This window comes from Lactuca sativa, chromosome 2 (genome assembly GCF_002870075.4).
Source record: "Lactuca sativa cultivar Salinas chromosome 2, Lsat_Salinas_v11, whole genome shotgun sequence".
NCBI classification, from domain to species: Eukaryota; Viridiplantae; Streptophyta; class Magnoliopsida; order Asterales; family Asteraceae; genus Lactuca; species Lactuca sativa.
In genome coordinates, this window is record NC_056624.2 from 101,284,671 (window position 1) to 101,292,292 (window position 7,622).

General features: G+C 43.4%; 1 pseudogene; it reads right to left on the minus strand.

Moving 5' to 3' along the window:
- Positions 1 to 782: 782 nt before the first annotated feature.
- On the minus strand, positions 783 to 2,679 carry LOC111894111 (7-deoxyloganetic acid glucosyltransferase-like; annotated as a pseudogene).
- Between the last annotated feature and the right edge of the window lie 4,943 nt (positions 2,680 to 7,622).

Here is a 7,622-nt window from a genome sequence, read left to right on the forward strand (position 1 = left end):
CTTCACATGTCTTACATTTTGAAAATGTGTGAACTTCCCACCATGGCGAAGTTCAATCGTGAACAAATGGGGATGATCAACTATCCCAAAAAACAAAAAAATACAAAATGCAGTTAGCATATTGTGTGAAATTTCAAAAATTTAGTTTAAAAAGCTATAATAACACCCACCATACAAATCCAGTGCATCAAACCCCATCGTTGTAGGACGTATAGTCCACAGTGAATGTACCATTTTTTCCTTAACTATAGGACTGCAGTGCAGCTCAAGAAAGGATTTGGAGTGAATATCTTTGATTTAGGGTTAGAACGTTAATGAGAATTGAACGAGGAAGAAGGTGGAGTGTCTGATGTTTTTAGGCATCGTTATATGTGCGGTAACAGATGAGTATTCCCCCCATAAATGAAAAGACGAAAATACCCTCATGTGCATGGCAACGGGGGGAAGAAAACGGAATGCCTCTGACGGCAGTTAGAGGTAGGGACCAAATCCACCGCTAAAACTTCAAATAACGACGTTTTTTGCTAGCAATTTTTTTGGGCCTTATCTATAAAAATTGGCAAACTACAAGGACCATTTTTTTAATTTTGTTTTTACTTTATTTTTTAAGTTTGATTAACTTAAACACCTGCTCTTGAGACTCTATGTCGTCGACAAAAGCCAAATCATCAAAGGTCAGATATGAAAATAGTTACAAACGTGCAATTTTGACTAAATTGCAAAAGTAAAAAAATGGTTTTATTGTTAAAAAAAATCACTACTAGATTTTTCAAAGAAAAGCATTTTCCTTAATTTAAATGTTCCATTTTATTTAATTTCCTTCCTATAAAAAGTTCAATACTCAAAAACCATTTCCCTTATCCACAAGTCAACAACCATTGCAACGTAGCTTTACTTGCAAACAAAATCATTTGACTTAAGATCTTCAACAAGCCTATTCAAATCCATCCACGAAGAGCCATTTTCCGACACACTTTTCGCACCAGCCTCCGCCACCACTTTTGCCGATCGGAAAAATTCACTCCGTCGCACATCTAAAACATCTTTCACCGCCTTCTCGACCACAAATCTGTCACAAGTATCTTTTATATCAATACCAATCTTCCACACTTCGCTCACAAACCAACTATTGACATGTTGGTCCACTTTAAGTGGCCAACAGATCATCGGAACCCCCTCCACCATACTCTCCACCGTCGAGTTCCATCCACTATGTGTCAGAAAACCACCGATTGCAGAATGGGATAACACCTCCTCTTGCGGAACCCATGTTGTAATGAACCCTCTCCGGTTAGTTTCACCGACAAGATTCCCCTGAACATTACTCTCATCATAGTCTCCGGTGACCGAACCAGGCCGTTTCACGAACAGGAAAGGGTATCCACTGTTCACTAATCCATGCCAGATTTCAACGAACTGGTCTACTGTCATTGTTGCCATGCTTCCGATGCTAACATAAACAACAGATTTTGGTAGTTGGGTGTCTAGCCATGAGAGACAATCTCGATTTTCTGTCCATAGACTGTTTGAAACATTGTGTTGCGTTGATTTAGGGAGATGGGATTTGAGCAGAGTGTGTAATGGGCCTATGCAGTATATGTTTGGGCAAAGACTGCGGATTTGATCGAGTATGGATGCGTCGAGAGCTTCGAATGTGTTAGAGTATGACACCATGAGCTCGAGGAACTTGTCGAGCTTCGTTCATTATGATTTGCATAACGGGATTGGTAAGGTTATCGTAACGATAGAAACCTGGAAGATCCCGGCGCCGGAGGAAAGCTTCTGTTCCGGGGACGTTCTTTATCAACACATCCAAATCGATACCTGAATCAAAAAAAAGTTTTTATTTTTCATTTCTCATTTTTCAACATTTGAAGTCATATATCGCCGGTGAAAGGAAAAGAAGGAGCTGAGCTCGCCGTTGAAAGGGACCTCGCCGGCTCCGATGAGCTTAGGAAGACACAAATACGTCCAGAGAGCGCAAGGACTCACGGTTTCGAAATAAATCAAAGGAATCTGTATCTCTTCCGCGACATCAAGTGCAAAGGAAAATAATCCGTCGGGTATTACAACAGTCACCGGAGAATCGGATTTGCAACTGAAGCATCCGGAAACCATCATGTCTCTGAAAGCTGGTTCGGTCACAGTTTTCATTCCTTCAAACACCTCGTTGTAGCGTGCGGTGGAACGAGGATGATCGTCGGGAGTCCGTCGGAGATGGTCTGGAAACGGAAATTTGGGTAGCGGCTGAATCGAGACAAGACATTGGTGTGACGGAGGAGGTTTCGTTGGACGTGGTCGGTGTTGAGGACAGTGACGGAGATGCCGGAGATACAGAGGAGCTCTGCTAATTTGAGCACACAATTGACAGAACCTTGCATTGGCAAAGGGAAAATCAGGACATGGGTAGACATAATTGACTGAATTCCCAGAGAATCTTCCGAAAGTACGTACTTTGGTGACAAAGCAGTAGTACTTCAGATTTATCAATGGCGGATGATCAAGATGATATGTTACTTTATTAAGAAGCAAATTGCAAAAGTTGTCCATGTGGTATTAGGAAAATTATAGATATGGTCCTTTTAACTATTTTTCATCATTCATATATTCTAAAAATGAGTTTCTTGTATGATTTTAATCTTTCGATAGTCGAACTTAATTAGACTTTAACCATTAAGTCCATATATAATGATAATTGCATCCTTATTCGTTTCTCCTCCGACTTGCACCCAATGTACTCAAACACGTGTACTTAACATTCTGACGATTAAAGTACCTTAACAATAGCCTTAATCCGGTAAAAGGGTGTTTTTTTCTCCAAAATTAACGATGACTCAACTAGGAGAATGAAGAGAATAGAAAGGAAATCAGAAGAAACGAAGAGTAAAAAAATATATGTGGTTACAAGGAAAAATTATGGTTATAACCTATAAGAATGTTTTATATGATACAGAAGAAGAAATGGATATATAATTGTTATTTGTATACAAAAATGATTGTGTTATCGGGTCCTTGGAAATGTTCATTGATACTTTAATACAGAATTTATAAATTAATAGGTAGAATTAAAGGCTTATGAGTAAGTTTTAAAAATTATTAATTTTATAATGTATTATTTAAACTAGTAAAAGGCATGCAAGATTATCACCGTATGAACTGGTTGTGTAATAAAAGATAGTTAAGGACCATTTATGTAATTATTCTTTATTATTTAAATATCAAATTAAAAAAAATAATAGTGTCTTTGTCTTTATATAGTGTTTGAATATTTATATTGTCACTTGTAGATATAAAAATAACACAAATTAAATATATTTTTTCCACCGTATGCGACATGCGACTATAATATATATGCCCGTGTCCAATAGTATTGGCCAAGTAACGTAATATTCTTTCAAACCATGTAGGGATGGTAAAAAGTCCCATACCTAATGGGGAACCCGAAACCCGCACCCGTTTTGATTGGGAAATCCCCAGGTTGACCGGGGATGGGGACGGAGATGGGGAATACCCAAATAAAAAAAGTGGGGATGGGGATGGGGATGGGGATACTTGTAACACCCAAAGTCTGGAAGGCCAAGAAATGAAAGAAAACCCTAATTTTAAAGGGCGACTCGGCGAGTCCAAGGAGGAACTCGCCGAGTTCGAGCGGGATCCGGGTCGATGAGTAAGTGACCGACTCGGCGAGTCTGGTCTGTGCGAGGAAAACCCTAAAATCGGGACGTGGAGCCTATTTAAACGCCTCATTCTCTCCCTTAGGGTTCCTTTGCCTCACTAACCCAGAACACCAAACCCTAGCCGCCATATCCATTATTTGAGCCATTTGTTGCCTTGAAGGGTGCATCAAAGCTTGGAGAAGGAAGAAGGAACTTGGAGGAGCAAGAAAGGACTATACATCTAGGATTGTGAGTACATTTCTGAGCATTTGGAGGTAATAAACTAGTTCTTGGACCCTTTTTGCACCTAGATCTATGTGTGGTTATTGAGGCTTTTTAGGCATAATGTTATTCATTTGAGTTAGAAGCCAGATCTGAAGTTGCTACTTCAGATCTAAGCATATTATGGTCTTGAGAAGCATAAAGTATCAGCCCTTGAGTTGATTATGGAGCCTCTTTGCCTTAAACCCTAGTTTACGGTGTATTTTACCTAGATCTCCTTCTCTACACGTAAAGTTTGCAAATTTACGTGAGAAATAGGCTTAGGAAGGGTAGATCTACAGTTTGGAGTCCATGCATGACTCAAAAGCCCTCTGCATGTAAGGGGATTTGAATGGACTCGGCGAGTCCTTTGAGTTGACTCGACGAGTAGCATGAAGGTGAGGAGCAACTCGACGAGTGGGATGAACAACTCGTCGAGTCAGATGAAGATTGCCTTGTACTCGACGAGTCTGTTCTTGGACTCGGCGATTCAGGTTGCGAAACCCCAAACCCTGCGAGTTAAGACTCGAATCAGTGAGTCGGGTGGAGACTCGGTGAGTTGGACAGGTCAGGACTCAGAAATCGGTAGAATCAGCGAGTCATGGACTAACTCGGCGAGTCGAGACGCGAAGGGAAGGATTCTGAATATACGAACTCTGTGAGTCAGTAGGGTGACTCGGCGAGTAGGGTTGACCTGGAAGGTTGACCTTTACCAGGACTTTGACTTGGACCAGGGTTGACTTGATTGTCTTTTGGGGGTTAGTTAGACTCAGTGTTGCATTGATATTGGTAGTTCGAAGAGCAAGGGGAGCAGGAGTTCGGTGAGTTGTCGGGCAGCAGCTAGTGAGATCATCAGCAAGTTCAGCCAGTGCAGGTGAATTTCCCTTTGTGTGAATGGGTCTAAGGCCACAATGCCGGCCCATGTAGTTATGAGTAGAAGACCCGGGGGTTAGCCCTAGGCACAGTATGCTAGCATGATATTCCGGACGAGGTCCATTAATAGCGGGCGGGTGCCTAAGGATTTGTTTATATGACATTTTGTACTTGTTGTCTGCGTGATACATGTATGTGCCTGGTAGGGAGGTGAGTGTGGGCGAGGTCCCGTATCTCACCAATAGCAGAGTGTGGATGGGGTTCCACATCTAATTAGAAGCAGAATAGGGGCGAGGCCCAAGTAAAGGAAAGAGTGAGAGTGGGCTGGGCTCGTATCTCACTATCAGTAAGGGCGTGGATGGGGTTCCACAACTCGTCAGTAGCAGGACAAGGGCGAGGTCCCAGGATAGGCGACGCCTTAGGACAAAACCAGTTGTATGTGTTTAGTTTATGTGTTGTGATATGTTTATGTGTTATTATTTGTTGGCGGGCGAGGCCCTGTGACAGGCGAGGCCTAAGTGAAACAGATCTATAACCGAGCGGGGCTCGAAGCCAGGCTGGGCCTGGAGCGGCGGGGCCATTGTAGCGGGCGAAGCCCGAAGCAGGGGGCGAGTCCCAAGATAGCGAGCGTGGCCTAGTATGTGCAGTATGTGATTATGCATGGTATGTGGTGGGGTGGGGAACTCACTAAGCTTCGTGCTTACGGTTTTCAGTTTTCGTTTCAGGTACTTCCGGTAGCGGAGGGAAGAGCTCGAGGTGATCGCATGGCACACACCATTGAATAGACAGCCTGGGAATGTTTACTCTGATAATGAACATGTGTTTTGAAAACTTATACTCTGATTATGTTTTGGAATGATGACTTTTCTTAAAGTAATGTTTTATTAAAAGAAATTTTTGGTCTTGAATTTTGGGTCGTTACAAGTTGGTATCAGAGCCTTGGTTTGAGGGATTCAAACATGCTCTCGGGTGTGTCTGAACTCAAACTGAGGAATTGGTATAGAAGTTTTCAAAATGAAAAGACAGTTTTGTAAAAAGAGAGTTTTGAGAAAGAAAACAGTTTTAGAAAAGCAAAAAGAATTCAGAAAGAAAAGAACTTTGAATAGAGAAAAGAGGTGTGGTGCATGCAATCAACCGAGCTTAAGTAAGTACCCCAAAATACTCATACAAGTCTATGTTTTGATTATCAGTTAATAGAACAGCATTCTAGACTAGGACTAAGGATATAGGGAGGATGACTTATGTGCCTGTTATATGTGCTTTTGATCTGCATGATAGTGCCGATTAGATAGTAGTAGGATAGCCTGTTTAGGTTATGCCTGAGTTTATGAGTTGTGTTGCATGCTAGTTCGGATTCTTGGTATGATATTATGATTGCTTGAGTATGTTATGGTTAGATTTTTCCCTTTGTCTGAATGCTACTTGCTTTGTGCATTGTGGGATTCTGAGCGATGGGAGTTAGCCATTAGGTGGATACGCCACGTCACATGTGATCAGGGTTGAATAATCTCAGAGTGTTGGATTTGGTCCTATTGCGCAGCTCTTGTTTGAGTACAACCGTTGTTGGGACGAGTCTTTTACTTGAAGGATTATCTGAGCCTCGTCACATGTGATGGTATCCAGGTGATGGCTAGTTGGCATCACAAGGAGACCTTCAGCAACTGAGGACTGGTTTGAGTTGAGTCAGAGGTTTCCCTAGGGTAAGCCTAGGATGAGGTAGTGCTGGGAGCAGTAGTAGCAGAAAAGGGACCTGGTGGAGTTGAAGCAGTTCTTGAGGAAAGTACGGATAGATGTGGAAGGTAGTATGGGCCCGTACTACTGAAAGTAGAGGATCCGTACTCGATTCGGGAAAGGCCGAGACAAGACCGGGAACCTGGTAGTTCGTATGTTTAGTCTCGCAGCAGTGAGGAGTATTCTGATAGTGGTTATGTTATATGTTTCAATATGGTGACGTTGCAAGAGAGACCAACGGGCGGATCAGGCGCCGGAGAGGGATCGGGCTCGGGTTCAGGGGCCGAGCAGCTCGAGGATCGGATGAGAGAGTTGATATCAGCTGAGGTTACGCATAGTATTCTAGCTCAGACTCCTGTGATCTTTGGCACGGTCAAGGAGGGTATATTGGAGATTTTGGATGAGAGGCTGGGAGCCTTCCGTACTGAGATGATGGCATTGATGGGAGCGTGTACCTTGACATTTCAGGAGTTTAGGGCTTGCGGGGCACCAGATTATCATGGGGCTAGGGACCCCATCGCTAGCAGTAGATGGTTGGCTGATGTTGCCAATGCGTTCCATACGAGCCGGTGTCCTGAGGAGGACAAGGTCAGACTCGCTTCCTGTATTCTGAAGGACAGAGTGAGGGATTGGTGGGAAGAGATTGGTCATGCCTTGGGTGATGATGCTGCGTTGGACGCGATGACTTGGAGCGATTTCTCAGCTAGGTTCAGGGCGGAGTTTTTGCCAATTATTGAGGTGCAGCAGTTGGCCCGGGAGTTTCAGGATTTGACGCAGACCACTGAGACTGTGGCGGAGATCACCGCCAAGTTCAGGGAGAGGGCCCTTCTTGTTCCGCAGTATGTCGCGGATGAGGAGATGAAGAAGGCCCGATATCACGTGATGCTGAGGGCTGATATCAGGGAGTTCTTGAGCAGGTCCGGCTATAAGACGCTGGAAGATATGATTTCTCGGGCCAGGGAAAGGGAAATTGATTTAGAGTAGATCCAGAAGAGGAAGCCGGATGAGGTTCAGGTAGCCGCGAGTTCGGGCAAAAGGCCCAAGGGATCGAATTCGAGATTGAGGGATTATCAGGACAGCAGTCGATGTGGGAAGTGTGGC